Consider the following 8,050-nt stretch of genomic DNA (forward strand, 5'->3'; position numbering starts at 1 on the left):
AAGGAGCTATGCAAATTACAGGGCTGTCTTCAAGGATCCTGAAGGACCCATGGTTTTGCTTCGTCAAGCCTCCACGCTCGCCGGTAATTTGACATTGTGTTGAGGTTATGCGCTGTCCAATGCGTTGAGTTTTCATTGGAGCTCTTGTGTGCCGAGCTCTGTTCTAGTGGGTGTGTATGTGTTGGGAGAGGGGTGCAAAACTGTGAGATCATGTCCCCGACCCTCAGGGCTTTAGGAGTTACAGTTGGAGAGGCTACGCTAAAGCAATAAAGCCGTGTGTAGGCCCTTCTGTGAGTGCAGAAAAGGGAGAGGACTGTGGTTTAAAAGAGTAAAGATCACTTGGAGCATGTAACTCTTGGTTGGATCTAAAAGGTGACATCTTTGGGACGAAAGCACAAGCAACCTTTTGAAAATGGATGGATGATTATGAAAGCATTAGAGAGAAGAAACATCATGGGGCAAAGGCTCAAGAGAGATATTGGAGGAGTACTATGAAGAGAGCAGTGTAACTGAAATGGGGGAAAAATACAAGGGAAGAGTGGAAAGGAAGTTTTGATAAGTAAGATGGAAAAGATTGTTTTTTGTTATATGCATAACATAAAATTTACCATCTTAACCATTTGTGAGTGCGTACTTCATTAGTGTTAAATACATTTACGTTGTACAGCCAATCTCCAGAGTTCTTTTCATCTTGTAAAACGTACTCTGTACCCATTAAACAACAATTCCTCATTCCCCCTTTTCCTCTAGCCCTGGTAACCTCCATTCTACTTTCTGTCCCTGTAAATTTGTCTAGGTACATAATATAAATAGAATCATACAGTATTTGTCCTTTTGTGTCTGGCTTGTTTCACATAGCATAATGTCCACAAGGTATATCCATTTTGTAGTATGTGTCTGAATTTCCTTCCTTTTTAAGGCGGAATAATATTCCATTGTATATGCGCACCACTTGGGTTACTTCCACCTTTCTGCTATTGTGAATAATGCTGATATGAACATGGGTGTACAAAATATTTCTTAAAGACCCTACCTTTAATAGAATGGGGAAGATTTTGAAACCAAGTAGAGAAATCCATACTTGATACATACTATTTCTGGTCCTTGACTTGGGTGAAGTGGACGTGGTGAAAGAACTGTTTCAGAAAGCGACTGTGGGGACCACACACAGTGGCTCACGCCTGTAATCCTAGCACTCTGGGAGGGCTAGGCGCGAGGATCACTTGAGCTCCAAAGTTGGAGACCAGCCTGAGCAAGAGTGAGACCCTATCTCTACTAGAAATAGGAAAAAATTAGCTGGACGTGGTGTCCTGCACCTGTAGTCCCGGCTACTGGAGAGGCTGAGGCAGAAGGATCGCTTGAGCCCAGGAGTTTCAGGTTGCTGTGAGCTAGGCTGATGCCACAGCACCCTAGCCGGAGCAACAGAGCGAGACTCTGTCTCTAAATAGATAAATAGATAGGTAGACTCTGGTAATGGAAGCTGAATATATACTCAAGTTATATAAAGCATTTAGGGCATCCTCTAGATGTGCCAGGTGTTGCATTACTGCTTTATGTAAATTATCGATAGATTATTGATAGGTCATTTAGTCCATCAAAATAGACATGAGCCAGTTGTTATTCACCCCATTTTAAGGTGAGAAAATGAAGATTCTGGGTTCCAGATGGGCAGAGTGGAGGCTCACCAACCACATGTACATACAAATGATTAGGAAAGAAAACTGCCGTGGAAGCTAGGCACCCAAAAGGCACTGACTGACTATTCACTGATGTGGACAAGGCTGCTGAAAGAAAAGAAGTTCTTATGTAAGTGTGGCTTTTCTCAGGAGAAAAAATGACATCAAGAGCTTTCACTGTCACATTTCTAGTGTGTATAAGGGCTCAACACAGCAAAATTGCATCTTCCAAGGTCCCTAAAAGAAACAGAGATTTGGTTACAGGTCTGTTCATTGCCTTTAACAAATAGTAAGTACTAGGTAAGTATATCTTTGTATGTAATAGAGAAAATAATACACACACTTCCCTACTCAACACTTCATCTTTTGTTTTATATTGTCAAAAATACTGTGAGATCTTTTAAGGAAATAATCTCCTTTTGGCAGATGAGGAAATTGAAAACCAGAGAGGAAAATATTTGTCCAATGTCACATGTCTGTGGTACCAAGGCTTCAACTGGAACCTGAACCTCCAGAATTCCCACTCTGCTTTGGCATTCCTTAGAGAAATAGATACCATAGTCTGAGTGAGTGGACAGTGTTTCTATTTAGTCAGCCTCATCTTCCTCAGGGTGCATGCCCAAACTCCCATGAAGCTAGTGCCAGTTAAACAAGGAAGAAGAGAATACGAGTGCATTATAAACAGCATTCATACACTCAAAAATATTGTGTACCAACTATGTGCCAAACACTTAGCAAGGGAGGAAAAAAAAATCCCTGTTCCCATAAAGGAGATTAAAAAAATAAATAAGTAAAAAATATATATACTATGACAAGATAAGTGTTGCAGGAAGAAATTAAGCAGTGAGGGTTAAGTAGCAAATGCTGAGGGTAGGAAATGATGTTTTTTGTTTATGCCAGAGGGACCCTGCTGAGAAGGTAAATATTATGCAAAGATCTGAAGGAGATGAGGGAATAAGAAATATGCTTTGTTGGTGGCGGGGAGGAATTCCAGATAGAATAGCAAGTGCAGAAATCATTCTGGGGTAGGAGGATGCCTACTACGTATAAGAACAGAAAGGAGGCCAGAGTGACAGAAGCAGAGTATAGCAGGGTAAAAGTAGGAATTGAGGTCAGAGCTGTAAGAGGATACTAAATTAGGTAGGGACTAACAGGCCATTGTAAGGACTTTGGCTTTTACTGAGTGAGATAGGAAGCCATTGAAGGTTTTGAGCAGAGAAGTAACATAATTTTACTTTTTTTTTTAAAAGAATCAGTTTGGCTTCTGTTTTGACAATAGATTCTTGGGAAGCAAAGGAGACCACTTAGGAAGCTATTGCAGTACTCCAGGTGAGACATAACAGTGGCTTGGGAAAGGTGATAGCAGTATATTCAGACATGATGGAATACGAGATTTGATGACAATTTATATAGGGTGTAAGAAAATGAAGGGAGCCCAAGGTGACTTTAAGATTTTTGACCTGAACAATTTGAAGAATGGAGTTGCCATTTAGGAAAATGGGAAAGGTGGAGGAGAGGAGGTTGGGAATGGAAGAAGGGAATTCCATTTTGGTGCTGTTAAGTTTGAGATGCCAAATGATTGCCACATGGAAATATCAAGAAGGCAGTTAGATACAGAGGAGTCTTGGTGGGGTATGGTGGCTCACGCCTGTAATCCTAAAACTTTGGGAGGCTGAGGCAGGAGAACTGCTTGAAGTCAGGAGTTCAAGACCAGCCTAAACAACATAGCAAGACCCTATCTCTACAAAAAATAGAAAAATTAGCCAGGCATGGTGGTGCACACCTGTAGTCCCAGCTACTCTGGAGACTGAGGCAGGACTGAACCCAGGACTTTGAGGTTGCAATGAGCTGTGATCACGCCACTGCTCTCACACCTGGGCAACAAAGTAAAACCCTGTCTCAAAAACAAACAAATTTTTTTAAAAAGATACATAGGAGTCTGGAATTCAGAAGAAAGGTCCAGGTTGGAGATGGGAATTTGGGAGACATCAGCATGTAATGAGTATTTAATGCCATCAGATCATCCACTTACTGAGTATAGGCGGAAATTTGAAGAAGATGTCTAAGGTGCTGAAATAAGAGGAAATCAGGAAAAGAATCCAATTTGAGTGGTTGGGGGCGAGGGGAGGTTCGAGGAAGAGTGGCCATTTCAATTGCTAATGGACAGTAATTGACCATTGCTTATAACATTGGAGTAGTGAGGATGAAAGTCTAATTGGAATGGGTTCAAAAAAGAATAGTAAGAAAAGAATTGGAGAGAGGGAGGATAGATAACTTGGGTAGGAATTGGTTGTAAGGGTAGGGGGCAGAAAAGTGATACTTCAAGGAATAGGTGAGGTCAAGACAGTAGTTTTTAAGTTATTTCATCCACAAATATTTTAGTGTTTCTAAAAAATAGGAATTCTCTTTTTATAAATGTAACCTCAGTACCACTATCACACCTAGAAACTTAACACAGTTCCTTAATATCAACTACCCTGTTGATCTTCAAATTTCTCTAATTATCTCTTTTTTTTTTTTTTTTTGCTACCAGCTTTATTGAGATATAATTTTCCCCCAACCCACTAGTCCTAGGCAACCACTAATCTACCTTTTTGTCTCTACAGGTTTGCCAGTTCTGGACATTTCATATAAATGGAATCATACAATATATGACTGGCTTCTTTCACTTAGCATTTTTTTCACGGCACCTCCATGTTGTAGCATGTTACAATACTTCATTCCTTTTTTTGTCAAATACAATTTCATTGTACATGTATATACCAAATTTTGGTTATTCCTTTATTAGTTGATGAACACTGGGTTGTTTCCACTTTGCAGCTGTTGTGAATGATGCTGCGATGAGCATTCTATAAGAAGATTTCGTGTGGACATATGTTTTCAGTTTTCTTGGACATAAATTTAGAATTGCTGGATCACATGGTAACTGTATGTTTAAACTTTTTAGGAATAGATAGACTGTTTTCCAAAGTGAAGTCTCCATTTTACATTCACATCAGCAATATATGATGGTTCCAATTTCTCCACATCCTCACCAACACTTATTAGCTGTCTGTTTTATTATACCTATACTACTGGGTGTGAAGTGGTATTTCATTGTGATTTTGATTTACATTTCTTGAATGACATAATATCAAGCATCTTTTTGAGTGCTTCATTGTGCTTTTATCTCATCAAAGGAATGTCTATTCAGATCCTTAGCCCATTTTTTTAATTGGGTTATTCGTCTTTTCTTGTTGAGTTATAAAATTTCTTTATATATTATGGATTAAAATCCCATTTTGGGATCTGTTTGTGTAGTTAGGTTTCCTAATGCCTGTGGTTACCTAATGTTTAATATTATAGAACTGTCCTCAAAAAGTTTGTCAGTCTTCAAGGCTATAAGGAAACACAAAAGGACTTTTGAAAATTCTCTATCATTTACTTTCTGTATATATAGTTTAATAACCTGCTTGGGTGTAATTTGCCAAGCTTGAACTCTTTAATGCACTTGCAAAAATTCTATACTGTTCAGAGCTTAAAGCTACAGAAGCATTGTTACAAATTGCTGGGACACTGAATTTTAAACTTTTTGACATTGTTAACAAGCATGTGCATCTTTTATCACTAGTCCAAGAAAAATATGCTTAATGGATATTACTAAAAGTTTTGTATGTGCTAACCTGTTTTAGTGCCAAAAGTTTGCTATTTGTCCACAACTTCTTTAAGGCTTCTTCAGAAAAGGATCTGTTTGCCTTAATGAATACTGTTGGGAAAAAAACACAGTATAATAGTGAAAAGCGTAGAAGCAAGAAATTCCTACATGTTAGCAACTCCAATAAGAATGAGTATCCACATGTAGATGGCACCTTATGAGGACTTTAATCTTTCCTTAAGCACAATAATGTTTTCCTTTATTCACATCATTTCTAAGTATATTTCTCATGCAGGACAGTTTTTCCAACCTTTATATACCGGGACTGTGTAAAAGTTTTCTTTCAGTGGCAACCTCTATAACCTTTAAAATAGGGTAAGCATCGTGTCTGTTTTAGAGGGTATACAATAAATCTACCAGATGGAACATCCTGTTAAAAGTTTTTTAAAATCCCTTATTGGATACATGGTTTCCAAATGTTTTCTCCTATTCTGTGGGTTGTCTTTTCATTTTTTTTTTTTTTTTGATGATGTCCTTCACAGCATAGAAGTTTTTAATTTAGATGAAGTCCAATTTATCTATTTTTTCTTTTTCACTGTATTTTTGTTGTCCTATCTAAGAAACCATTGTCTAATTCTATGTTTTTTTCCTTAGGGTCTTATACTTTTAGCTCTTACATTTAGGTCTTTGATCCATTTTAAGCCACTTTTTATATATGGTGTGAGATAGGGGTCCAACTTCATTCTTTTGCTTGTAGCTATCCAGCAATATTTGTCAAAAGGACTTTTCTTTCCCCCATTGAATTGTCTCAGTACCCTTGTTGAAAATCAATTGACTCTAAATGTATGGGTTTATTTCTGTGTTCTCAATTTTATTCCATTGATATATATGTCTATTCTTATGACAGTACCACATATTTTGATAATTGTACATTTGTAATAAGATTGAAATTGAAAAATGTGAGTCCTTCAACATTGTCTTTTCTTTTTCAATTATTTTGGTTCTTTGGCTTTTTTTGTTTGTGCATTTGTGTGTTTGTTTTTGAGAGATGAGGTCTCAGTATGTTGCCCATGCTGGACTCCCAGTGTCCCAAGTAGCTGGCACTACAGGTGCATGCCACTGTGCTTAGCTTTGGCTATTTATTTTTACTTGCATTTTTATATGATTTTTTTTTAAGAGACAGGGTCTCACTATGTTTCCCAGGCTGGAGTGCAGGGGCTGTTCACAGCTGTGATCACAGCCTTGAACTCCTAGCCTCAAGTGATCCTTCTGCCTCAGCCTCCCAAGAAGCTAGGACTACAGGCATGTGCCACCATGCCCAGCTTCATGTGAATTTTTTAATAAGCTAATTCATTTGTTTAAAATATGCAGTTGTAATTTTGATAGGAATCACATTGGATCTGTGGATGGATTTGGAGAATATTGCCATCTTAACAGTATTAATTCTTCTAATTTATGAGCACAAAAATGTCTTTCCGTTCATTTAAATCATCTTTAATTTGTTTCAAAGATGTTTCATAGTTTTCATAGTATACGTTTCGCACTTCTTTTGTAAATCTATATTTTATTCTTTTTGATGCTATTGTAAATAGAATTGTTTTCTTAGTTTCATTTTCAGATTGTTCATTTGAAAGCATATAGAAATACAATTACTTTTTGTATTGATCTTGTATCCTGCAACTTTGCTGAATGCATTTTTTAAAGTTTTTTGGTGGATTCTATATACAAAATCATGTTATCTGCAAATGAAGATTGTTTGCTTATTCCTTTCCAATCTGAATCCCTTTTATTTTTATTTTATTGCCTAATTTTGCCAACTAGAACCTCCAGTACAATGTTGAATAAAATGGCAAGAGTGGACATCCTTGTTTTATTCCTGATCTTAGGAGGAAGCATCAGTTTTTACCATTAAACATGTTTGCTGTGGGGTTTTTATATAAGGCATTATATGAGGATGTTCCCTTTTATTCCTAGTTTGTTGAGTGTTTTATCAATAAAGAGTTTTCTATTTTGTCAAATCCATTTTCTGCATCTATTTTGATGATCGTGTGGGTTTTCTCCTTTATTATTATATAAGATACATAACATTGCTTGATTTTCAGATATTAAACCAACCTTGCACTCCTTGGACAAGTTTCACTTGATTATGATGTATAATTCTTTTTATATGTTGTTGAAATTGATTTCCCAGTATTTTGTTGAAGACTTTTGAATCTATATTTACAAGAGATATTGGTGTCTAATTTTCTTGTGGTGTCTTTGTCTGGTTTTGGTATCAAGGTAACACAAGGTAACATTGGCCACACAAAATGAGTTGGGAGTGAAGTTTTGGCACTTATTATTTTTTAAATGTTTGGTAGAAATCAGCAGTGAAGCCATCTGTGCCTGGGCTTTTCTTTGTGGGTAGGTTTTTTCCCCCTTTCTTTTATTACTAATTTGATCTCTTTATTTGTGCTAGGTCTATTCAGGTTTTTCTATTCTTCTTGAGTAACTTTCAGTAGCTTATGTCTTTGTAGGAATTTGTCCATTTTATCTAAGTTATCTAATTTTTTGGCATTCAGCTGTTTATAGTGTTCCTTTTGGTCCTTTCTATTTCTGTAAGATTAGTACTAATGTACCTGCCTCATAATTTGTTTTCAGTTTGTTCAAATCAGGACAAACAGTTCTGATACACTACATTTGATTTATTTGTCTCTTAGGTCTCTTTTAAATATGTATATTTCCACCCACAATCTCATTT

The sequence above is a fragment of the Lemur catta genome, chromosome 8 (genome assembly GCF_020740605.2).
Source record: "Lemur catta isolate mLemCat1 chromosome 8, mLemCat1.pri, whole genome shotgun sequence".
NCBI lineage: Eukaryota > Metazoa > Chordata > Mammalia > Primates > Lemuridae > Lemur > Lemur catta.